General features: G+C 53.3%; 1 pseudogene; it reads left to right on the forward strand.

Annotated features, from left to right (window-relative positions):
- The first annotated feature begins 2,654 nt into the window (after positions 1 to 2,654).
- LOC147966583 (uncharacterized) lies at positions 2,655 to 16,052 on the forward strand (annotated as a pseudogene).
- Positions 16,053 to 27,001: the final 10,949 nt, after the last annotated feature.

Genomic DNA, 27,001 nt, shown 5'->3' on the forward strand with positions numbered 1-27,001 from the left:
CATCGGGCGCTTCATGCAGCCCCTCAGCTGTACCATCCCATGCCGCTCTACGGCCCCTCCGCGGCCTACGGGCTGCCCTCGGCCGATCGGTACGTGGCGCCACTGCATCAGCCGGAGCCGTCTGCCCCAACTCTTCCGCCGGCACCTTGGGACCCCGCGCTCCTAGTGGCCCTCCACACCACCCCCACGCCGCAGCAGTACACTGGCGGTGGCGACTGGTATATGGACACCGGAGCCACGGCTCACATGGCCGCCAACCCCGGTAACCTTCTTGCCGCTCACCCCGTTCACAACGCTGCTCGCATTACCATGGGTGACGGTTCTTCCATGCCTATTACTCATGTCGGCCATGCTGCTTTTCCTTCTAACTCCATGCCATCATATCTTTCTAACGTACTTATCTCTCCTGACATCATTAAAAATCTTGTTTTCGTTTGTTCTCTTACATGTGAAAATCCTGTTACCGTTGAATTTGACATGTTTGGCTTTTCTGTTAAGGATGCCCGTACCCGGATGGTGCTCCACCGATGTGACAGCCCCGACAAGCTCTACCCGGTTCACTCATCCACTTCCTCTGCCGCTGCACCCATGGTGCTTTCCGCCAGAGTGGACCTCTGGCACGCCCGTCTCGGTCATCCCAACACCGCCACCCTTTGTCATATTCTTCGGAGTTTTTCATTCATGTGTAATAAGATCGACGATCACACTTGTCATGCTTGTTGTCTCGGCAAACATGTTCGTCTTTCTTTTAGCAATTCCTTGCATGTCGCATCATACCCGTTTGAGTTAATTCATAGTGATGTTTGGACCTCTCCTGTTGCAAGTAACACGGGCTATCTTTATTATCTTGTCATCCTTGATGATTTTTCGCACTATGTGTGGACCTTCCCGTTGCGGCGAAAGTCGGACTCTGTTGCCATTCTCACCACTTTCTACTCCTATGTCTTCATGCAGTTTGGACGTTCCATTCATGCGTTGCAAATAGACAACAGGAAGGAGTTTGATAACCTTGCGATCCGCAACCTTCTCGCCACACACGGCACGATCTTTCGTCTCACTTGCCCATACACTTCGCAACAAAATGGCCGCGCTGAGCGCGTGCTTCGCACTCTTAACAACTGCGTTCGCACCCTCCTCTTTCATGCCAACGTTCCACCACGTTTTTGGCCTGACGCGCTAGCCACCGCATCACTACTCATCAACATTCGTCCTTGTCGCACTCGCGGGAACTTTGCACCTCATCACCTCTTGTTTGGCATTCCACCTTCCTATGCTAAGCTCCGTATTATCGGTTGCCTGTGCTACCCCAGCATCGCTTCCACTACCCCTCACAAGCTCGCACCTCGGTCTGTAGCCTGCATGTTTCTCGGCTATCCCCCAACACCAAAGGCTACCGCTGCTATGATCCTATCTCACATTGGGTGATCACTTCACGACATGTTTACTTTGATGAGATGGTTTTTCCTTTCCAGTAAGTACCTTCGGATGTTACGGCTTTGCCCACTCCCGGTGGCGGCCGCCCACGGGCTTCTCTTGGGCCGCCTCCCGTCTTTGAGGGTGCCCCCCGCGCCACGGGTCGAGTTTCTCCCTGGTTGGCTGCCCTGGGGGCTGCACCTCCCTCGGCGCCCGCGGCCCCGCCCGTCGCCTCGCCGGCGGCCTCGCCCGCGGCGGCCACGCCCGCCACCTCGCCGGTGGCCTCACCCGCCGTCTCGCCCGCGGCCTCGGAGGAGGCGGGCTCTTCTTCATCGTCACCCGTCTCTGCTCCGGACCCGCTGCCCCGTCCGATGACTCGCTCTCGGGCTGGCACCCTCCGCCCGAGCACACAGTACCCCAGCGATTAGTAGCTTCTCGCTGCTTCCGTCTCTGAGCCATTTCCTCTCCCATCGTCAGCTCGAGCCGCCCTTCGGGATCCTCATTGGCTCGCTGCGATGCAGGAAGAGTTCGACGCGCTCCAGTGGAACCGTACCTGGCAGCTCGTCCCTCGGCCGCCCCATGCCAACATCATGACGGGCAAGTGGGTCTTCCGGCACAAGACTCATCCGGACGGTACTCTCGAGCGCTATAAAGCTCGCTGGGTGGTTCGGGGCTTTCGACAGCGCGCGGTCGTGGACTTCACCGACACATTTGCCCCGGTTGTTAAACCGGGCACGATCCGCGCCGTGCTCCAGCTAGCCGTGTCTCGCGCTTGGCCTGTGCATCAGTTGGATGTGTCCAACGCCTTCTTGCACGGTCACCTCGCTGAGCAGGTGTTCTGTGAGCAGCCCACCAGCTTCGTCGATGCCACGCATCCAGATCATGTGTGCTTGCTCTCCCGTTCTCTTTACGGGTTGAAGCAGGCACCTCGGGCCTAGTACCAGCGCATCGCCGCCTTCCTGCAGACGCTCGGATTTACATCGACTCGCTCCGATGCGTCCCTTTTCGTGTATCATCACGGAGTTGACACGACCTACTTGCTATTGTACGTTGATGACATCATTCTGACGGCATCCACTGTCGCGCTCCTCCAGCGGCTAACTGGTCGTCTTCGCGATGAGTTTGCCCTGAAGGACTTGGTTCCCCTGCATTACTTCCTTGGCATTGAGCTGGTTCGACGGCCCGATGGGTTCTTCCTGCACTAGCAGCGCTACGCCCATGAGCTTCTCGATCGAGCTAGCATGCTTAATTGCAAGCCCGCTCCTACGCCCGTCGACACCAAGGCCAAGGTTTCCGCTTTGGAGGGTTCGCCTGCCTCTGGTGCGGCCTTCTACCGCTCCATTGTGGGTGCTTTGCAGTACCTGACCCTGACGCGCCCTGACTTGCAGTATGCTGTTCAGCAGGTTTGTCTCCACATGCATGCTCCGCGCGACTCCCACTGGACTCTGGTGAAGCGTATCCTCTGATACATACGCGGCACCCAGTGTTTGGGACTTACGCTGACGGCCTCCGCTTCCACCAACCTCGTCGCCTATTCTGATGCGGACTGGACCGGCTGCCCAGACACACGGTGCTCCACCTCGGGGTACTGTGCCTACCTTGGGCCGTCCCTGATCTCTTGGTCCTCCAAGCGATAGCCCACTGTGTCCCGCTCGAGTGCCGAGGCTGAGTATCGAGCAGTGGCTAACGGCGTTGCTAAATGCTCTTGGCTCCGTCAGCTGCTTCAGGAGTTGCTTTGTGATGTTCACAAGGCCACGCTCGTCTATTGCGACAACGTCTCCGTCGTCTACCTCTCCGCTAACCCGGCCCATCATCATGGAACGAAGCATATTGAGCTCGATATACACTTCGTTCGTGAGCAGGTGGCTCTTGGGCGCATCTGGGTCCTCCATGTGCCGACGGCACAACAGTTCGCCGACGTCATGACGAAAGGACTGCCTACTTCTATTTTCGAGGAGTTCAGATCCAGTCTCCGCGACGCTTCGACTGCGGGGGGTGTTGAATATATGGTTCGTGCATGTATATTGTATAGCCTGGCCCACCTCCTAGTCTTTGTATAGTTGAGGTTGTGGCCCACCTTGTACTCCATATATACGTGCGCTATGCACCGATCAATACATCGTGAAGCATTGCCAAAACCCTTGTCTCCAACAGTGACCTCCATGTTTCCCTTTTCAATGTAACTTATTTTTGGTTCTTTTATTTTCGTTTTTGGCCCATTGGGCCTTTAGATCAATACCAACACTTGCAAGCATAAACTTCCTATAATTAATAATCTGTCAACTGTGCAGTCCAGTATGTGATTTTTTGGATTCAAAGGAACTGACTTGCATGTGGCATTTCGTATCAACCTTAATTTTTCCGCCCTCTCCCTCATATATATGCGTAGTTTGTTTTCAATTTTGTTACCTAAATTCAGAGGGCACGCTGGTATGCAGACGAGGCGAAGCTGACCACGAACGAGTGGTACTTCTTCAGCTTCCGCGACTGTCGGTGGGAACGACACCTATGGGATCACAAGAATCCCTACTACGGTTGCGGGGCGCGGGGTCGTGAGAAGAGCAGATCAAACAGATAGCACACGGTTCGTTTATGCAGGTTCGGGCCGCGGGGATGCGTAAAACCCTACTCCTGCTTTGGTGGATTGTATATCTGTGTTCTTGAGCTAGCTATGGGGCGTGAGGAGCTCCAAAAAGCCGAATCCTCCTCCTGGTCGCCTCGGGCCTCCTTTTATAGGAAAGGGGGTGCCACAGTAGCACCAGGAGGTGGAAAGGGAATAGTGATGCAAGGTTATCCCTTGCATTACATGGCAAGGCGCATTTAATGCGTCTTGCCCAGGTGTCCTTGCTTTATCGGGGAAGGGGGAGATCCCTGTCTCGTCCGTCGCCGCTCCCTCTCGCGTCGACACGTGCCCTGTCCAGCGGCGCCCGCGGTGCCATGTAGGCAGGCAGGCAACTGAGGTGGCGGAGTGGTGGGTCTCCACGAAGATCTGCATGCCGCCACGCAGGTGCCTGCCCAGCTGGTTGGGTCGGCAGCTGCATGCAAACGGCGGTGGAGGTTTGACTGGCGTGGGCCTGATGGTGGCCTAATGGGTATTTTTGGCAAGGGCCTTGCCAGGGCCCCGGCAAGGGTCTTGCCATGGCGCCTGCTGTCATCCCCGGCAAGTCTCTTGCCGGGGCCTTGTGGTCCTCCTTGGCTAGGATCCCGCCAAGGATCATCATCTTCTGAAGGGTGTATCTGATCTCGAATGTCTTCACAAAGATCTGCATGCCACCACGGGGATGTCTCCCGAATCCTAGCCCCATGGGGGCAGTGGACTCAAGGGTAACTCACTCCGTAGGTGTGGGGCGAGCTGCACGGTAAGGGTCTTGCCGGGTTTGCTAAAACCGCCTCCCGGCAAGGATCTTCCCGGGGGGGTCCGCTTTGTCCCCTTTGCTCTTTGTGGTCTTGGTCTTGGCTTCGTTCTGCTTCTCTTGAGCTTCGGCCTTACCTTGGCTCACCTCCCTTGCCTTGCTCTGTGTGGTGGTGCCCGTGGCTCAGACTGCCCGTGCATAGTTATAGGGGTACAGAAAGTGTATCCCTCTTTTTGTACACCGACAGGAGCCCCCGGGCCTGGGCCACACGTAAGCGCAATCACGTCGTTGGTCTAGGCCCAAAAACGATGCGTGGGCAGGCGGGGCGGTTTTTACCGCGGTAAGTCTCTTTGCACGCTGCGCTTCCCATGCTTCCCGCGCGTGGCGGCGCGTGGGGAGGCGTGTGTGACGTGGGCGGCATGCGTGGGGCTGACCTCTGCATGCATGCGTCACGTCGTAGTAAAGGGGGCGGTTTGCGTCTTCCCCATAAACGGAGGGAGGCGTGGAGGCGCAGCCCATTTACTGAACGGGGCCGAGGCGTGGTCTTCAAGGCGTCCACTACCCACGATCACGGGGTGGGGAGAGGTCGCCTCACCCGTCGCCTCGGTCCTGCACGCCTGCTACATGGCTCTCATGCGCTTGGGGTGGTGAACGGTGGAGGCGGGAAACCGGGCCGCCGCGGGCTGGGGCGGCGGGTCGGTCCCAGTTCCCTTCGCCTTTCGCGTCTTGATTGGCTGAGCGGGGCGGCCGAGCCCCCACCCCGTTCCTCTATAAAGAGCGGGAGGGGGGATGGCGTCCCGCATTCCTTCATCTCCTCCTTCCTTCAGCTTCTGCTCCCCCCTTCCATCCGTCATGAAGAGGGAATCCTGGTCCTTCAACGGTGGTGGCGAGGGTCGCCGCTCGACAACACGTCCCTCCTTCTCCCGCACCCGCGGTGGCAGAGCCAGCCACGAGGGGAAGGGGGAGGGGGCGAGGCCGTGGACGAGGCCGAGGCGCTCGGGGAAGAGGAGGACAGGGCGGCACGCCGGCCTCGCCTCCGCCAGCAGTTCTTCCCCCGTGGAGGGCCACGTTGGGGATGACCCTTGCAAGTTCTTCGTCAGGCTACGCTGGCCGCCTCGCCGTCGCCTTCGTCTCCCGACTCCATTCGCGCGGGAGATGGAGCTGGATCCGCTGGAGTTGTTGCGGCTGCACATGAGGGGTTGCGCGATCAGTGGCACACGGGCCCACGTCGATTTCCCCGCCCCTCACGTGATGTATCTCCGTCGGGGATGGAAGATGTTTGCCCATATCCACCGCTTGACGAAGGGGCTCACTCTCCATTTTAAGCTGATGGAGGGTGGCCTTCTCTCCGTCAAGGTCTTCGGGTTCTTTGGGACCCGTGCAAGGTGCTGCGTGGAGAGCTCTTCTGATAGTGAAGACTCCTCCTCGGGCGGGAGTGACGAGGAGGACAGCGGCAGCGACGACATGGGTAGTAGGCGGCAGGATGACGGGTCTGATTAGGTGTCGGGTGCCGCTCCGTGCGGCACCGGCGACCCCATCATCCGCGTCGCCGGCTCCCTGAACTTCCCGGGGTCGTCTCCTTGGGTGGCTGGCGTTGGGAGGCTGCGGAAGAGGAAGAGGGCGGGCGGCAAGGCCGTCAAGTCGGAGTACGCGGGCACCGATGCCTTCGACGCGTGCTGACGTCCTGCCGCCTTGTCTTCGAGCTTTGCTTCCGGCGCCGCCATCACCATCCATCCTTCAGACGTCCAACGAGATGTTCTCTTGGTGTCTTCTGCCACCCGTAGCTCGCCTAGGCGCCCCTTTTGCCCTTTTTGCCTCCTTGACCTGCCTCCTGAGGAGAGGGACAAGAAAGGGATTACGGGCACCTTATCTCTTTTTAGTTTGTAAGCCTTCGGGCCTTAGCTGAATTTAAAACTTGTAATCCCATCATTCATGTTTTTCATTCCCTATGGACTGTACCTGAGTGGAATGTTTTTAATGAAAAAGGGATGCTTGCCGGGTCATTCGTTTGTGGGTAGAACCCACGACAAGGAGTAAATCCTTGATATCTTCAAGATAAACATTTCCTTGCATGGCAACAGGCCTTGCCGTCTTCCCACTTCGCTCGACCTTCCTCACGCCTTTGGCGGAGGTAGGGATGAGGCGGGTTCTGGCTCCTTGTTTCATCGTTTCGCTGCCGCGACTACGACCAAACTTGGCCCCAGGAACGAGCCCTAGGGCCTAGAGTTATGGGAGCATGGTAGCTTAGGGGAAAACGAGGTTTCACATACCTCAGTCCATAATGGAATGCATGATAAGGGATGAAGAACTTATCTGAAGATGCAGCCCCCGGCAACTCTGGTTCGCCGTGGGTGAATCTTTGCTCTTGCAGCCCCCAGCAATGCTGGCTTGCCGGGGGCTAGGTGCTGGTCCATTCATCTTCTTTTCCTCCCCAAGTGGTTCGGCACGGATATCCGTGTGTCCTGTGAACCAAAGAAGACAAAAGAAAGACAAAGAGACGCACACTCGACCTCTAAGCTAGGGGTTAGTCACCGCTAAGCACTATCAACCCTAACCAAGGACGAGACTCGACCTAGCATGCATGCTATAACTTAGGGTGCCAGCGCTTCATTTATTTGTGCTCAGGGTCTGCGCCTGGCTTTGTACAAAGGGTTCCATGCATCATTGGCAATGCTTGTACAAAAGGTGGCTTGCCGGGGGGCCCGGCAAGCCGCGCCTCACGGGTAAAACTTGCGAAGATGCTCAATGTTCTAGGAGTTACTCACTGGAACGGCATCTTCGGTCTCCAGGCTGACTGCGCCGGGCCTGGTGACTCGTATTACCCGATAAGGGCCTTCCCACTTTGGCGTCAACTTGTTGGAATTCTTGGCCGATTGAACGCGCCGAAGGACAAGGTCGCCTTCCTCAAGGCTTCGGGCATGAACCTTGCGGCTATGGTAGCGGCGCAAGGCTTGCTGGTAGCGTGCTGCTTTCACAGCCGCCCGAAGACGGTCTTCCTCAAGGAGCATTGCGTCATCTTGCCGCAGTTGCTCGTGCTCAAGCTCATCATAAGCGAGCACTCGAGGTGACCCGTATATGAGTTCAGTGGGGAGAACTGCTTCTGCCCCGTATACCAGGGCAAAAGGTGTCTGGCCGATGGCTCGATTTGGCGTCGTCCTGATCGACCAAAGAACCGTCGGCAACTCATCAATCCAGCGCCTTCCACTCTTGTGCAGCCTGTCAAAGGTCTTGGTCCTTAAGCCTCGCAGTACTTCAGCGTTTGCCCTCTCAGCTTGACCATTGCTTCGTGGGTGAGCAATGGAAGCGAAATAGACTTTGCTGCCGAGGTCTTGGATATATTGCATGAAGGTGCGGCTTGTGAACTGTGTGCCATTGTCGGTGATGACCCTGTTGGGTACACCAAAATGGCACACTAGTCCCTTGAAGAACTTGACGACTGACTGAGCTGTGACCTTCCTCACTGCCTCCACCTCCGGCCACTTTGTGAACTTGTCGATTGCAACGTACAAGTACTCAAAGCCCCCGACATCACGGGGGAAAGGGCCCAGTATGTCGAGCCCCCAGACCGAGAAGGGCCAGGAGAGAGGAATGGTTTAAAGGGCTTGAGCTGGCTGATGAAGCTTCTTTGAATGGAACTGACACGCTTCACACCTGGTGACTAGTGTCGTCGCATCCTGGAGGGCGGTGGGCCAGAAGAAGCATTGCCGAAATGCCTTGCCGGCAAGGGCCCTTGACCCGATGTGGGACCCACATATGCCTCCGTGTATCTCCGCCAATAGCTCCAGTCCTTAATCCCGAGGGATACACTTCAATTTCACATCGTTCGGCCTCTTTCTGTACAGGACGTCATCGATGAACTGGTACATGGTAGAGCGACGGGCTACTTTTTTCGCTTCTTCCCGCTCTTCAGGAAGTTCCCCTGTTTGGAGGAATCAGATGGCATGCTGTGCCCACGCTAGAGCCTGGGGCTCGACGGCGAGGACTAAAGGCATTTCCTCCGCTATAGGAGCGGCTGTCTCGACGGCAAGAGCTTGACGCTCCGCCGGAGCTAGCCGTCCTGTGGCGGGCTCAGTGTCCCTGGCAACATCCTTGCCAGCGGCTCCGGGGAGCTCGACGGGAAAGTACTTGTCGGGTCCTGATTTCCTCCTCTTGTTCTGCTCTGTTGATGGATCAATGGATGGCTGAGTTAGCTGGAGCACAAAGGTACCTGGTTCCACAGGTAGCTTGAGGGCAGCGCGTTTTGACAGGTAATCGGCGATATCGTTCTCCGCTCGGGGAACGTATTCAGCCTGTATATCGTCGAAACACTCTTCCAGCTTTCTCACTTCATCGACGTAGGCCTTCATCAATGGGCTCTGGTAGTCCTTGTTGACTTGCTTGACGACGAGCTGTGAGTCGCCCCTAACGATGAGCTTCTTGATTCCGAGGTCTGCCGCGATCCTAAGACCGGGAAGCAGCCCTTCGTACTCTGCCATATTGTTTGTTGACACCTCCCTGGGGAAGTGCATCTGGATCACGTACTTGAGGTGCTCTCCGGTGGGCGTGACAAGCAGCACGCCAGCCCCGGCGCCGTGTAAGGAGAAAGCTCCATCAAAGTACATGATCCAACTGCAACTTGCCTCCTTGCCGGGGAGAGCAGTCTCTTAGGCTTCTTCGTCAGGCGTTGCGGTCCATTCTGCAATGAACTCCGCCAGGACTTGGCTTTGAATCATCGAAGTACTTTCAAACTTGAGGCCAAAGCTGGACAGCTCCAGTGCCCATTCCACAATTCTTCCCGTTGCATCTGGATTGTGCAATATCCGTTGCAGAGGGAGGCGAGTGACGACAGTGATCTCGTGTGCCCGGAAGTAGTGACGCAGCTTCCTCGAGGCCATAAGAAGGCCGAAGAGCAGTTTCTGCATGCCGGAGTACCTTGATCTAGCCCCCTGCAGGAGGGAACTAACAAAGTAGACCGGGTCCTGCATCATTTTCTTCTTCGGCGGCACTTCAACTGGCTGTGTCATCTCTGCATTGGTGGTGTCGGGCTCTGTCGCTGCCATTACGTCGTCGTCAACCTCTCTCCGCTCCACTAGTGCGACACTGACCACCTGGTTCGTTGCCGCTAGGTATAGCAGCAACGGCTCCTATGGCCTAGGCGCAACTAGTATTGGCGCGGAGGAGAGGTACTTCTTCAAATCTTGCAATGTTGCTTCGGCTTCTGGCGTCCACTCCATCGGGCCCGCCTTTTTCAGGATCTTGAAAAAGGGAAGGGCGTGCTCGGCAGACTTGGAAATGAATCTGCCCATGGCGGCGACGCAACCAGCAAGCCGACGCACATCCTTGATTCGCTTGGGTGCTTCAATCTGCTCTATAGCTTTGATATTGTCCGGATTGGCCTCTATCCCACGCCGTGACACAAAGAACCCGAGAAGCTTTCCGGACGGGACGCCAAAGACGCACTTCTCAGGGTTCAGCTTGAGATTGATCTTGCGCAGGTTTGCAAATGTTTCTTGCAAATCCGGTATGAGGGTTGCCCTGTCCTTGGTTTTTACCACTATGTCATCCATATAAGCTTCCATATTTCTATGGAGCTGGGGTTCAAAACCAATCTGGACCGCCCTTGCAAACGTCCAACCGGCACTCTTCAACCTGAAAGGCATCCGCATGAAACAATACGTACCACATGGGGTGATGAATATTGTTTTCTCTTCGTCTTCTCTTGTCATGAAGATCTGGTGGTAGCCGGAGTAGGCATCGAGGAATGACAACAAATCACACCCAGCTGTGGAGTCAACAATCTAGTCGATGCGCGGCAATGGGAAGGGGTCCTTAGGACAAGCCTTATTGATATCTGTGTAATCAATACACAGCCTCCACCTCCCATTAGCCTTGCGCACTATGACCGGATTGGCCAACCACGTTGGATGGAGCACTCCTCTTACCAAACCCGCTGCTTCCAGTTTCCGGATCTCCTCTGTGATGAACTCTTGTCGTTCCAAAGCTTGCTTTCTGACCTTCTGCTTGACGGGCCGCACATGAGGACAGACAGCAAGGTGGTGCACAATCACCTCCCTGGGAACGCTAGGGATGTTGGAAGCTTGCCATGCAAACACATCGACATTCGCCCGCAGGAAGGTGACAAGCGCGTCTTCCTATTTTTCGTCAAGGGTGGAGCTTATGGTGAAATCCCCTCCCGTGCCGTCCTCATTGACAGAAACCTTCTTGGTTCCTGGCGGTATGGCCCTGGGCTTCTTGTTTCCGCTGGTGGAGCTCTCTGGCACGTCCTCGACGGGAGAGCTACACTCCGAAGAGGTGCGCTTGCCGGAGTGGGTGTCCGAGGTCTCACCGGTCTTCTTCTTCTTCTTCCCTCCCGGGGTCCCAGCGGCAGGAGCAAGTGCCCTAGTGGCGGCAGCTGCTGCAACTGCTTGCTGGTATAGTTGGTCAGCGCAAATCAGCGCATCTTTCTTATCGGAGGGGATGGTGATGATCGTCACAGGTCCTGGCATCTTTAGGGTGTTGTAGGCGTAGTGTGACGCCGCCATGAACTTGGCCAGCGCTGGGCGGCCAAGGATCCCGTTGTAGGGCAAGGGGATCTTGGCAACATCAAACACGATCCTCTCCGTCCTGTAGTTTAGATCGCTTCCAAAAGTCACGGGCAGCATGACCTTTCCCTTAGGTTGGCTTCTTCCCGGGTTGACCCCCTGAAACGTGCCCGTCTCCTCGAGGTCTCCATCAGGAATCTGCAGTTTCTCGATCACGGCAGGCGAGATCAAGTTCAGACCGGCCCCGCCATCGACTAGCATGTTTGTCACCTTGAGGTTGCGTATTGTTGGTGAAACCAACAATGGCAAGCACCCGACCGCAGTAGTGCGATCAGGGTGATCCTCAGTGTCAAAAATGATAGGTGTGCTGGACCACTTCAGCGGCCTTTGGGCATCAAACGACGGCTCTGCCGCTGTAATCTCTCGCGCCCACTGTTTAAGCTGGCGGTGAGAAGTATGCAGCGAGGCGCCGCCGTCGATGCACATGGCCTCTGTAGCTTTCTGAAACTCTTGGTCACCGGATTCGTCGTCCTCTTCGTGATCGTCGTCTTCTGGCTTTTTGTCACAGCCCCGGGCAGGCCTCTCCTGTTGTTTATCCTTGCCGCGACGGCCCGCCTGGCCGTCACGCTTCTTGCCGGACCCCCCAGCACCGTCTTGGCCCTTATCCTTGTCCCGCTTCTCATATTCAGTCCTCTGCTTCTCAGCGAGGAGCTCAACCTGTCGGCAGTCTTGGAGAGCATGGCCTTTGGAGCGATGGATCTTGCAGTATCGCCTGTCGGAGTTCCCCGGCTTCTCGGCAACCGCCAAGGCCCGGCAGGCGACACATCCGACAATTTCCTTGTCGGGGTCATCTGCCTTGGTTTTCTTGGTGGAGCCGGTGTCACCAGATCCCTCGACGGCAAGCACGGCTTTACCTTTGCGCTTCCTATTGCGGCGCTGGCCCTTCTTCGCTGGGGCGGTGGTATCTTCATCTGAGGAGTCGGTTTCCACGCCGGCGTCTTCGCCGGGGTACTTCCTTCCCTCTTCAGCCCGGGCACATCTGTCAGCAAGAACATAGAGTTCTGCTACATCTTTCACCTTGGTCATTGCCAGCTCTTCACGCATCTTGTGGTTACGCACGTTCTGATGGAACGCGCTGATGATGGCGGCAGGGTGAACATCAGGGATATTGTACTGTATCCGGCTGAACCTCTGTATATACTTGCGGAGACTCTCGCCTCCCTTCTGGGGAATGACATGCAGGCCGCTCGCTTGGCCATGGGCTTGGTGGCCTCCAGTAAAGGCGCCCACAAACTCATGGCACAAATCCGACCAGGAGGAAATAGAGTCTACCGGCAAGTGCATCAACCATGACATGGCGTTGGGTTTAAGAGCCAACGGAAAGTAATTCGCAAGCACCTTATCGTCGCGGGCTCCGGCAGCTTGCATCGCAATGGTGTAGATGCTGAGGAACTCGGACGGGTGGGTCTTGCCACTGTACTTTTCGCCCACGTCAGGTTTGAAGGTGCGGTGAGTGGGCCACTGGAACTGCCGCAGCTCACGGGTAAAAGCCGGACAGCCTACCTCGTAAGGTAGGCCTCCAGGGCTCTCCGGTGCCGGGTGGTTCACAGCAGGCCCTGCTCGCCTGTCTGACTGGTGGCGCGCTCCGTGCCGGCGCTCGATAGTGGTTCGAGTGTCTTCATGTTCTCATTCCCGAAGGACTTGGCGCTGGTCGCAGTGGGTCCGCGGGTTGGACGACGCTATGGAGATTTCGTCGCCCGCAACGTCGCGACGGGCTGGTGTCCGCGGTACTGGGCGAGGAGGAGGCGAGTGCACCGTGGTCGCGGCGCCGCCGGCTTTCCTGCCATTGGTGCGTGGGACTCCGTCAGAGCATCGACTCGGGGGCTCCACCGGACTCGGTTCGTCTTTGTTGGCCACCGCAACAAGGCTTCGGATAGTGGCTCTCCATTCGTCGAGTTTCCCCGTAGTGGGAGGAAAATCAAGGAGCAACTGTGCGCGCGCCAGGGCTTCTGCTGGCATTGGTGGCAGCGAAACCTGCACGGATCGGGACGCGCTTCGACTTCTGACCATGTCAGAAGGAGCTCTATCACGACCCCGCGGTCGCATGCCATCTTCACCAGCGCCTCGGCGAGCGGGCAGGTCTTCTACCTCCCGGGAGTGGCGCTAGGGGCTCTTCCCGCGGCGACGCCCGGGGTCTTCGGCGTGGTAGCGCCGTTTGTCGCGCGCCGCTTGAGAGGAGTGCGCCGTCGGCGCTGGCGTGGGAGTCTTGGAGGGCCTCGCATCGCCTTCGGGCGGGGCGGTAGCGATCTTGGAAGGCCCCGCGCCACCCGCGGAGGGCCTGGTTCCGTCTTTGGATTTGGTGGCATGCGGCCCGTTACCAGGCGCACGAACATCGCCGCCTCCCAAACTCCGGCTGCTGGGATGGTGTTGGTGTTCGCGAACGGCGCCCCGGGTCCTTTCTGCGACCGGTCCGCTGCTTGCCCGCGTCGGGACGGGATGTCCGGCCTCCGACGGGCCAACCGCCACCGTCGTCTTCTTCTTGGGCGCCATGACAATGAAGAAGCGTCGAACTAACTGCTAAAGCCGATTCTCACAACTGCGCCCCCTACCTAGCGCGCCAAAGATGTCGGTGGGAATGACACCTATGGGATCACAAGAATCCCTACTACGGTTGCGGGGCGCGGGGTCGTGAGAAGAGCGGATCAAACAGATAGCACACGGTTCGTTTATCCAGGTTCGGGCCGCGGGGATGCGTAAAACCCTACTCCTGCTTTGGTGGATTGTATATCTGTGTTCTTGAGCTAGCTATGGGGCGTGAGGAGCTCCAAAAAGCCGAATCCTCCTCCTGGTCGCCTCGGGCCTCCTTTTATAGGAAAGGGGGTGCCACAGTAGCACCAGGAGGTGGAAAGGGAACAGTGATGCGAGGTTATCCCTCGCATTACATGACAAGGCGCATTTAATGCATCTTGCCCAGGTGTCCTTGCTTTATCGGGGACGGGGGAGAGCCCTGTCTCATCCGTCGCCGCTCCCTCTCGTCTCGACACGCGCCCTGGCCAGCGGCGCCCGCGGTGCCATGTAGGCAGGCAGGCAGCTGAGGTGGCGCAGTGGTGGGTCTCCACGAAGATCTGCGTGCCGCCATGCAGGTGCCTGCCCAGCTGGTTGGGTTGGCAGCTGCATGCGAACGGCGGTGGAGGTTTGACTGGCGTGGGCCTGATGGTGGCCTAATGGGTGTTTTTGGCAAGGGCCTTGCCGGGGCCCCAGCAAGGGTCTTGCCGTGGCGCCTGCTGTCATCCCCGGCAAGGCTCTTGCCGGGGGCCTTGTGGTCCTCCTTGGCTAGGATCCCGCCAAGGATCATCATCTTCTGAAGGGTGTATCTGATCTTGAATGTCTTCACAAAGATCTGCATGCCACCACGGGGATGTCTCCCGAATCCTTGCCCCATGGGGGCAGTGGACTCAAGGGTGACTCACTCCGCAGGTGTGGGGCGAGCTGCCACGGCAAGGGTCTTGCCGGGTTTGCTAAAACCGCCTCCCGGCAAGGATCTTGCCGGGGGGTCCGCTTCGTCCCCTTTGCTCTTTGTGGTCTTGGTCTTTGCGTCGTTCTGCTTCTCTTGAGCTTCGGCCTTACCTTGGCTCACCTCCCTTGCCTTGCTCAGTGTGGTGGTGGCCGTGGCTCAGACTGCCCGTGCACAGTTATAGGGATACAAAAAGTGTATCCCTCTTTTTGTACACCGACAGCGACCGCAAGTAGGCGACGGGATTGCGCACGAACCGTGCCACTAGGTCCGGCTACCCGATACCAGCTCTTTCTCCCACTCACATAAATAAAGGTGGAAGATGAAGCACATAATTTTTCTAGCGCACAAACACCTCCGTCGCATGAACGGCGCCTCGGCCGCACAAACGACCTCACTTTACTAGGCACATACCCGGACGCGGCAACACTCAACAGCTTACCTAGAGGAGCTCTCTCACAGCCGACCGAGCGCATACCATGGTCTCGGCGGAAACTACTTCATCTCTGGCTCCTAGGCTCGGCTCATACCGACGCTCTTGATTAGTGCATTGGGAGGGGGTTTTATACCCGGCTGCGCAAGACTCTTGTCTTCTACCGTGCCCCCCTTAAAATGGCACCAAGACCTGCTGGGTCATGCACGAGTTTTGCATAGAGAACCCTCACTCCCCACCCAAGGCGTGTTCAATTGCCAAGCTCGTACAACAGAGATCTGATGTTTTATGAGTTTTTAATTCATAAGCTGTCCCAATATGCATGTTTTCATTTGAATTTTGTTTTTGCAGGAGGACTGGGTGCTGTGCAGAGTTTTCCATAAGAAGAAAGCCGAAAGGAGTATGCCATTGACGACGAACATGCGATCGTCGGTAGCATGGCTCGCAGCGTTGCTACTGTGACCAGATCCAACTATGTCATCTCCTTGGCCTGCCATGATCCAGTTCAGTACCATCACTCGCCAACGGCATCGTTCCCCTCCCTCGGCGCCGACGGCCACCATTACCAGCTCACGTCCAGTGATCATCACCGCCCCCACGGAGTAGCAGGCGTTTCGCTCAACGATTTCGACACCTTCGCCGGCATGCCCCAACTGCTGAGCTACGACATAATCCTCGACTTTAGCCAGCAACCCCAGGGCGGCGGCAGTGCAATGGCGGGTTTGAGAGAGGGTGCCGGGGTTCACTGTGGCGCGGTGCTGATGGACCTATGGCTAAAGGTGCAGGAGGAGCACTACAACTACAACAGCTTGATGTAGACTAGGTGTTGGGGCGCGCCCGTGGTGCGCCTCTTGAGGGGGAGTTGGGCGGTGCCTGGTTCTATTCGCCCCTTTAACACTCTTTTCTATTCTAATTAGCGTTTGGGATGAATGCTTTAATTAAGAAACTTAGAAGCCGAAATAGAAAATATATACTCTACAAAGAAAGCCCATTATGGATCTGAACATGAAACATCTGACTGACAATAGTGCACTTAACATAAGCAACAACATAGGTTTAGCGTCTTGAAAAGCATGTGATAAGAGGGCCCAAAAGTAAACCATAGGTTATCATAGTATATAGCATAATTAGGAGTTCTTAGTGGTACATTATATTAGATTATATTGACACAGGGGCGGCAACGTCTTCGATGGTGCATCCAGAGGCAGTGCACGGTGAAAACAAAGCGGCACATTGAAGTGATCCTGAAACGAAATGCACAAATGTCTCCTTCGCGAATGTTGGCGCAGCAGCGAAACTCAGACCAGTTGGTGGTTATAGTGGCCCTCTTATCAGTTCCTAGCATGACGCGACATTCGGCGAGCAGATTGCCATCTGCAAGTCTGACCATGAGTGTATATCATTGTTTGGATCAATGTAGTCCAGTAGGTTCTCTTCAGTATAGTTAAACTGAAAATACTGGTAGAAGAAAGCAAGTTATTTACATGGACAGAAATTGTTGTGTGATATGGAAGATAAGAGCGTGTTCTATGGATATTAATGATATTAATGGTGATAGCAAAGTACTGTTATTGACTACATGTCTTGAGGACCCAAATTTATGAATGCTGAAGTAAAATGGCTGATGAAAGAGTAAAGAGAAGTCAATATTTCTGGTGTCTAGTTGATGATTTGAGTATGTACAGTCTACTTTTGTAAGATGACTAAACTGCTGACTATTAAGTAGTATGAACAGAACAGAATTTTTTATATGTTAAGCATGGATAGAACAATAGTATATATAAGAAACTCTGTATGCAACTTCCGTTTGTATCGTCACAAACTTACAGCTGTAAATGTAATTAAAATGCATAAGAAAACAGCATTGTATATTCTGTACAATGGCTGGTGAAGCTCATGAAAAGATTCTCCTCTTTATCATGTGCATTTGTTCGTATTACATGGATGAAAATATGAGATGGAAAAGACATCAACCTACAATAAACCTCTTCCAGATTTAGTACCAACTTAAATACAAGAATGAAGAGCTGGTCTAAAAGAGACTTGCAATTCTAAGTTCATGGAGAATACATGCATACCCAGTGTACATTGGAGCAACCATTATATATCAATCATGCAAAAAATGCAATCACATACACACACGTTTATTTTCATCAGACAACACAGTGGTCCCATCTAATCAACGATACTTGTTGAGAGAAACCAAGCATGTGAGTGACTTAGTAGCAGGGACAAATAACAGAGAAGGGAACGACCTGGAGACAAGCAATGTAGATGCTCTGGTGCATGATGTCGATGAGCCCATCGTCGTAGTCGACGATGGAGCAGCGGTCAATCCAGATGTCGAAGGATCCACGATTTTTATGGATGTCGTCGATGTCGTGGCTGCAGCCAGCCTCGAACTGGACTGAAATAATTCAAAATTAGTACCGACGACATTTGGCAGCAATAAAATACTAACGCATCTAATTATGATGTCATATGTGGCAAGTAAACAAACCCAAAGCAAGAAGCGTGTTATCATCGGTAGCACGGTTAGTCTCCTCTAGCATCTTAACAATGGAAAGGCAGGCAACAACGAAAAGATGCTCCAGATGTGCTCAACTAATAACCAAAGTAAATATGGCCAATAATATAACCTCTCCCTTTTGGTTTTGCCTTGCATCATGCCAAGATAAGAACATCAAAAGGATGTAACTTTTCTAGCCTAGTCATTGGTGCAGGACCGACGATAGGTAGAAAGCCTCGATTTGAACAACAAAGTATATATTGTACGGAAAAAGTATACCATTATATTTATATGGGAAAGAAGTTTCCGATGGTACATTTTGTAGGCATATAACTGTTGGGGAACGTAGTAATTTCAAAAAAATTCCTACGCACACGCAAGATCATGGTGATGCATAACAACGAGAGGGGAGAGTGTTGTCCATGTACCCTCATAGACTGAAAGCGGAAGCGTTATAACAACGCGGTTGATGTAGTCGTATGTCTTCACGGCCTGACCGATCAAGCACCGAAACTACGGCACCTCCGAGTTCTAGCACATGTTCAGCTCGATGACGATCCCCGGACTCCGATCCAGCAAAGTGTCGGGAAAGAGTTCCGTCAGCACGACGGTGTGGTGACGATCTTGATGTTCTACTGCCGCCGGGCTTCGCCTAAGCACCGCTACAATATTATCAAGGATTATGGTGGAGGGGGGCACCGCACACAGCTAAGAGATCTCAAGGATCAATTGTTGTGTCTAGAGGTGCCCCCCTGCCCCCGTATATAAAGGAGCAAGGGGGAGGGGCGGCCGGCCGGGAGGAGGCGCGCCAGGGAGGAGTCCTACTCCTACCGGGAGTTGGACTCCCTCCTTTTCCTTGTCCAAGTAGGAGAGGGGGAAGGAAGGGAGAGAGGAGAGGAAGGAAAGGGGGGGCGCCGCCCCTCCCTCCTTGTCCAATTTGGACTAGAGGGGGAGGGGGCGCGTGGCCTGCCCTGGCCGCCCCTCCTCTTCTCCACTTTAGGCCCATGAGGCCCATTAACCCCCCCGGGGGGGGGGGGGGGTTCCGGTAACCCCCCGGTACTCCGGTTTTATCTGAAACTTTCCCGGAACACTTCCGGTGTCTGAATATAGTCGTCCAATATATCAATCTTTATGTCTCGACCATTTCGAGACTCCTCGTCATGTCCGTGATCGTATCTGAGACTCCGAACTAACTTCGGTACATCAAAACTAATAAACTCATAATATAACTGTCATCAAAACCTTAAGCGTGCGGACCCTACGGGTTCGAGAACAATGTAGACATGACCGAGACACGTCTCCGGTCAATAACCAATAGCGGAACCTGGATGTTCATATTGGCTCCCAAATATTCTACGAAGATCTTTTATCGGTCAGACCGCATAACAACATACGTTGTTCCCTTTGTCATCGGTATGTTACTTGCCCGAGATTCGATCGTCGGTATCTCAATACCTAGTTCAATCTCGTTGCCGGCAAGTCTCTTTACTCGTTCCGTAATACATCATCTCGCAACTAACTCATTACTTGCATTGCTTGCAAGGCTTAGGTGATGTGCATTACCGAGAGGGCCCAGAGATACCTCTCCGACAATCGGAGTGACAAATCCTAATCTCGAAGTACGCCAACCCAACATGTACCTTTGGAGACACCTGTAGAGCACCTTTATAATCACCCAGTTACGTTGTGACGTTTGGTAGCACACAAAGTGTTCCTCTGACAAACGGGAGTTGCATAATCTCATAGTCATAGGAACATGTATAAGTCATGAAGAAAGCAATAGCAACATACTAAACGATCGGGTGCTAAGCTAATGGAATGGGTCATGTCAATCACATCATTCTCCTAATAATGTGATCCCGTTAATCAAATGACAACACATGTCTATGGTTAGGAAACATAACCATCTTTGATTAATGAGCTAGTCAAGTAGAGGCATACTAGTGACGTTTAGTTTGTCTATGTATTCACACAAGTATTATGTTTCCGGATAATACAATTCTAGCATGAATAATAAACATTTATCATGATGTAAGGAAATAAAATAATAACATTATTATTGCCTCTAGGGCATATTTCCTTCAGTCTCCCACTTGCACTAGAGTCAATAATCTAGATTACACAGTAATGATTCTAACACCCATGGATCTTTGGTGCTGATCATGTTTTGCTCGTGGAAGAGGCTTAATCAATGGGTCTGCAACATTCAGATCCGTATGTATCTTGCAAATCTCTATGTCTCCCACCTGGACTAGATCCCGGATGGAATTGAAGCGTCTCTTGATGTGCTTGGTTCTCTTGTGAAATCTGGATTCCTTTGCCAAGGCAATTGCACCAGTATTGTCACAAAAGATTTTCATTGGACCCGATGCACTAGGTATGACACCTAGACCGGATATGAACTCCTTCATCCAGAATCCTTCGTTTGCTGCTTCCGAAGCAGCTATGTACTCTGCTTCACATGTAGATCCCGCCACAACGCTTTGTTTAGAACTGCACCAACTGACAGCTCCACCGTTTAATGTAAACACGTATCCGGTTTGCGATTTAGAATCGTCCGGATCAGTGTCAAAGCTTGCATCTACGTAACCATTTACGATGAGCTCTTTGTCACCTCCATATATGAGAAAGATATCCTTAGTCCTTTTCAGGTATTTCAGGATGTTCTTGACCGCTGTCCAGTGATCCACTCCTGGATTACTTTGGTACCTCCCTGCTAGACTTATAGCAAGACACACATCAGGTCTGGTACACAGCATTGCATACATGATAGAGCCTATGGCTGAAGCATAGGGAACATCTTTCATTTTCTCTCTATCTTCTGCATTGGTCGGGCATTGAGTCTTACTCAATTTCACACCTTGTAACAAAGGCAAGAATACTTTCTTTGCTTGATCCATTTTGAACTTCTTCAAAACTTTGTCAAGGTATGTGCTTTGTGAAAGTCCAATTAAGCGTCTTGATCTATCTCTATAGATTTTAATGCCCAATATGTAAGCAGCTTCACCGAGGCCTTTCATCGAAAAACTCTTATTCAAGTATCCCTTTATGCTATCCAGAAATTCTATATCATTTCCGATTAGTAATATGTCATCTACATATAATATCAGAAATGCTACAGAGCTCCCACTCACTTTCTTGTAAATACAGGCTTCTCCAAAAGTCTGTACAAAACCAAATGCTTTGATCACACTATCAAAGCGTTTATTCCAACTCCGAGAGGCTTGCACCAGTCCATAAATGGATCGCTGGAGCTTGCACACTTTGTTAGCTCCCTTTGGATCGACAAAACCTTCTGGCTGCATCATATACAACTCTTCTTCCATAAATCCATTCAGGAATGCAGTTTTGACGTCTGTCGGTGTCAAACCGACGGATCTTGGGTAGGGGGTTCCGAACTGTGCGTCTAGGCCGGATGGTAACAGGAGGCAAGGGACACGAAGTTTTACCCAGGTTCGGGCCCTCTTGATGGAGGTAAAACCCTACGTCCTGCTTGATTAATATTGATGATATGGGTAGTACAAGAGTAGATCTACCATGAGATCGGAGAGGCTAAACCCTAGAAGCTAGCCTATGGTATGATTGTTGATCTGTATGTTGTCCTACAGACTAAAACCCTCCGGTTTATATAGACACCAGAGAGGGTTAGGGTTACACAAAGTCGGTTACAAAGGTAGGAGATCTGTATATCCGTATCGCCAAGCTTGCCTTCCACGCCAAGGAAAGTTCCTTCCGGACACAGGACGAAGTCTTCAATCTTGTATCTTCATAGTCCAGGAGTCCGGCTGAAGGTATAGTCCGGCCATCCGGACACCCCCTAATCTAGGACTCCCTCAGTAGCCCCTGAACCAGGCTTCAATGACGATGAGTCCGGCGCGCAATTTGTCTTCGGCATTGCAAGGCCGGTTCCTCCTCCAAGTACTTCATAGAAGATTTTGAACACAAAGATAGTGTCCGGCTCTGCAAAATAAGTTTCCCCATATTGCCATAGAGAGAACAACATTTACACAATTCTAATCTGCTGACGTATTACGTAGTGCGACACACCATGGCCAAGCCTTTATCCGAGTCGCTTCATTATCCCACCTCAGCGCGTTATGAGAGGCGGTTTCCTTGGCACGTCTTGTCAAAGCAGAGATCGTGTCCCCTTATTCCGGGATTCTCATCAACATGGGCGTGGGTAACCCAACCGCTTCTGGGACTTCTAGATTATAGGCAAGTCCAAACGGACACGGAGAGGACGCTTGATATTCACCCTCTATATAAAGGGACAAGGCTTTCTACTTTTCCCTCCCGTGTTCAATCGAATCCTTCCCCCACCTCAAGCTCAAACGCCCAAGGTCCAGGTCAGGTGCTCCGAACCTTCAGTCATGTCCGGATCTAGCCATCAAGGCCGATGGGTGTCTTCCTCCGTCATGGAAGAAGACATCAAAAAGTTGAGGAAGGCCAGATATCTGACCGCCGAGATTTTGCATCGGCTGCCTTCCCGGGGGCAGGCCGTCCCTTCCCCCGAACCCAACGAGAGCGTCGTGTTCTTCTCTCACTTCCTCTGAGGTCTAGGCCTTGCTTTGGATCCTTTCGTCAGGGGCTTGATGTTTTACTACGGGCTAGATTTCCATGATCTAGCTCCGGACTCCTTTCTTCATATCATGACATTTATCGTCGTGTGCGAGGCCTTCCTCCGGGTTACCCCCCACTTTGGCATATGGCTCAAGACCTTTGAAGTAAAGCCGAAGATGATCGAGGGGCAACATGCGGCGTGTGGAGGTGCCTCAATACGCAAGATGATGGGAGCTCCATGGCCCAAATGTTCCATCCCAGAGGTATCTGAATTGTGGCAACAGGAGTGGTTCTACATCACGGCTCCTAGAAGCGCCAAGTGGGCGGCCGCCCCCGTTTTCCACTCGGGCCCTCCACCACAACTGATGTCATGGATTAGCAGAGGACTGAGCTGGGGTCCAGCCAAGGACGTACCTATGCTGCAAAGCCGCATTCGAGATCTCTTTAATGGAGATCTTAGTTTGATTGCGGTGATACAAGTCATGCTGGTCCGTCAAGTCCAGCCTTGCAAACGCCGGCCCCTTCGCTTGTGGGAGTTCAATCCCGAGGGACCGCGTGTCATTCAAAATTTCCTCGGCCTGACGCACGAGGAGATGTACACGTCGTTCTTCGGACATCAAGTGGAGTGTCCGGAAATCACCGAGGATGTGGGCCTGAGCAGTATCCGTGCCGCCAAACAGGTAGGGAATCTTCCGGCCGAATATACTATCTCTCACTTGTTACGAAGTTATCTCTGAGAGTTTGCTTTTTGACCAGGACTGGCTAACAAAGGCGAAGCTGATCCGGTGTTCGGCCCCCCTTCCTAAGGGTTTGGAAAATCCGGTACTGGAAAAGATGCTCCAGGTCGCACCCTGCCCGAAGCCCTTGAAGGAAGATACCGGGGAGGATAATACGGGCGGACGCGGGCCCCCAACGCTGCCCATTCTAGCCGAGGGAGCGAGCGTCTTCATGAAGGAAGACGACCGGGGGAGGAAAAGGACCGCACCCGGGGGTTCGGAAGCCGAAGCTTCCAAACGGGAGAAGAAGTCTCCCACAAAGGGTCTTACCCTGGGGGCGCTGTTGCCGCACAAAGTCCGCGGGGGGATCAATTCTCCCACGAGTCGTAAGTGACCCGAAATACTTTAATAGTACAGATACGCCATCTTTTTCTTCTGAGAAAGTAACCACCGCATATATCTTTGCAGTTTGGGCCTTAGCCCCTCTCAAATGAGCTCGTCTTCGGGGGATCTCCTTCCAAAGATGATGCAGAGTGAAACGCCTCCTCCGGACTCCTCCGCTCCAGAAGCGGGTGACCCTGAAGTGTCGTCGCGGAGGGCTTCTCTGAGTCCGGCGAGGCCAGAAAATAATCCCGTTGACCCCCGAAGCTCCCAGTGTCCGGTTCCCGAAAAGAGCAGACAAAAGAGTCCGACACCGTCTAGTGTGTGATCGGATGTTCTGAGGGAGTTGGTGGGGCGAGCGGCCATCTCAGACGAACACCGTGTGCTGATGAATACGGTGATGGAGAGGATATCGTCCGCCGAAAGCGGATTGCATGAAGCTTTTATAGTCTACTGACAGGCTTTGAGGTACATAAAAGAATGTATGATAGTCCTGCACATGCTAGGTGTGCCCTGTGTACATAGTAGCCCCTGAGACTCTGGTTGTCGTCAGAAACGACGACAAACAGAGGATCATATTCCCAGGTAATAACCATACTGCCTTTATGTGCAGGTAATGGAAGCTCTGGTGGCTAGTCGGACGAGCGAGTTTGCCCATTTAGAACGGCAGTTGGATGCGATAGACGCCGACATCGAGCTTGTTAACAAAAGGCTTGACGAGGCACAGGGTAAGTGTCATTATCTGGTAAATGCCGCATAGTAAGAGCAGTATGAAGCCAGTATCTTTAATATGTTATGACTGTAGATGGAGCTGCCACCGTTGAAGCCTTGCGGGCGGAACTTGCCCGAGCCAAGGAACAAGCGAGGTTGGGTAATGCGGCTGCTTTGAAGGCGCCGAAGAGTTGCGAGCCGAGAAGGTCGCGCATGGCGAGAGCCGAGACAAGATGGCCAAGATGGCCATAGAATTAAAAGCCGCCGCCGACCGTTGCCGGGTTCTCGAAAAGGAAAACCAAGCGAAGGCATCGGACCTTGAGAAGGCTGCTGCGACGAGAAAAGAACTCCGCTCTGCTATGAGGGCAAAGAAGGAGGAGCTGCGGGAAGCCGGAGATATTGTAGCGGGAAATCCTTTATGTTACGGAGGAAGTTCGGAGATCCATGATATGCTCCTCTGGATCGGCTGTGGAGTTCGGAGGATGTATACATGGATTTGGCGGCGAGCGCTGCCGATGCGGCCAAGTATTTCCAGGGTCAGACAGACCGTGAAGTAGACCGGCTGTTTTGGAGACAATTTCATTCTCCCGAGCGTCCACTTTCATTGAGTGACCAATTGGCCGAATGGGCCGAACTAAATAGGTTGTCCGGACTCTCCACGAGGTCTGTTGTGGATCAGCTATGGTCGGAAAGGTCAAAACCGGACTCTTATTTCGGCTTGGTGCAGCAGTTCCTTGACGTGGTGCCACGCGTTGATGCGATGAAGAGGTCGGCGTGCATAGAGGGCGCACGGATGGCCTTTGCCCGTGTTAAAGCATACTGGGCGGAGATGGATGCTACCACCGTTGCAGCGCGGGATTCGGCCATAGGTCGAAGGGCTGCTGAGCACTACTTTGAAGAAGTTCTTGAGGGTGCTCGTTTGATAGAGACCCAGTGCTCAAAAAATATTATGTTTGAGTGATATGTAATCTCATTGTAAGCGAAATGCTTTTGTAAATTTTTGTAAGGCTATTTTTATACTTTTGCCTGAAAGTAATATGATGCCTCCTGTGCGGCCGTTTATGTATACATGTGTATAACCTGAAAGATTGCAGTCGTCGGCTTCAACCCTCACGCATATAATGTGGAGGTGCTCGCACAAACACGCGTTCACACTTAACCCAACGTCTTGGTCCTATTAAGGAGGTGATAGCGGAGCGAGCGAGGCAACCAGACTATAATGCTTTAGCACTTTCACTTAGCCATAGGAGTTTGACAGGGGGGCTACTAGATAGCCCCTGGTGGCTCCGCACTCTCCCGATCCCGGGGTGCGTACATGCCTGGCTGGAAAACGGCCCTTCATTAAGGCGGAGGAATTCTAACATTCCGACAGGTCGTCGAGTGGTTGACCAGTCTCACGCTATATCATGACAGTCAGTTTTCGGCTTTCTCTACTGAGGTGCTCGTCCGGATGAACCAGGGCACAATCGCAGTAGTTCTCCTGGTGCTACCTTAGCCGGTAAAGAGGAACATAAGGCACCAAAACACAGGAGCCGGGAAAACCCAACATTTGACCAAAGACAATGATTCGGAGCTGATGCATATAAGGCTGAACTCGCGACGCCGAACACTCCCTAAGGTATTCGGTCTTAGTGGTATAAACCGGGCCTAAATAATGGCCTTTGTAAGAAGCCCCTTCTGTCCAGGTACGGGCATTGTTCTGGCGTGGCCACATGCCAAGACGTCGGCATCCTTTGGTGGAGATGTATCAACAAGAGACAGTAAAAAAGGTTTACGCAGGGTCTTAATCTAAAAAGAATCCTTGGAATGGGTCCCTGCTGCACGTCTGCGCCTGTGTCTCCGTTGTGTCGTATCCTGGACGGGTGTAGTACGATGATCGTCTGTAAAAGAGAGGAATTTAGGTGAAAAAGTTGTCGTGCAGAAGGATAGTTTTTTAAAGAAACCATGCATAATTCAAGATGAGAAGAAATTGCCACTTGTCTGCGCGCGTTGAGCCCCTTGTATTGACAAATAGGGGTGTGACTGTTTATAGCGGCGCCGGACTCGATTAGTTGTGTCTGAGGTCTTGACGACCTATTGGATGCTTTCGCTGGTCCGGGCGCCTTTAGTGTGCGGCTGCCAAGGCAGCCTCACTCTCTTCGGCGCACAGAGATCGCTTGATATTTCCGTGCACTGCAATGATGCCACGTGGACCGGGCATCTTAAGTGTTAGGGAGGCATAGTGTGGTATTGCATTAAAGCGAGCGAACGCTTCGCGTCCGAGCAGTGCTTGATAGCCACTTTGAAACGGAGCGATGTGGAAAGTTAGATGCTCGCGACGGAAGTTATCGGGGGAGCCGAATATAACTTGTAGTAGGAGGGAGCCCGTGCAACGAGCCCCTGGGCCTGGCGTTACTCCTTTAAAGGTAGTATTGCTATGGCGAATTTGAGTTGGGTCTAACCCCATCCCGCAGATTGTATCCTGATATATTAGGTTTAGGCTACTGCCGCCATCCATCAAGACTCGTGTGAAGTGATATCCGCCAATTACTGGGTCTAATACCAGGGCAGCCCATCCTGCATGTCGGATACTTGATGAGTAATCGCGATGGTCTAAAATGATCGGTTGAGACGACCAGTGGCAGGACCTCGTGGTTACAGGCACTTGGGTATATTTTTCTGGGGGTGCCGCGTTGTTTTTTCCCTTGATCACGTGTAACACGCTTACTGTTTTGACTTCTGGTGGAAATTTCTTTTGTTCCCCCGTGTCTTGCTTGGGAGGCTCGTCCTCGTCTTCACTTGGCGTATCCTCCCCCTTGTGTACGGCGTTGAGCTTGCCGGACTGCTTGAAGACCCAACATTCTCTGTGGGTATGATTGGCTGGTTTACCAGGGGTACTATGGATCTGACA

The sequence above is a fragment of the Triticum urartu genome, chromosome 6A (genome assembly GCF_056163025.1).
Source record: "Triticum urartu cultivar PI428250 chromosome 6A, HENAU_Tu73, whole genome shotgun sequence".
Taxonomy (NCBI): domain Eukaryota; kingdom Viridiplantae; phylum Streptophyta; class Magnoliopsida; order Poales; family Poaceae; genus Triticum; species Triticum urartu.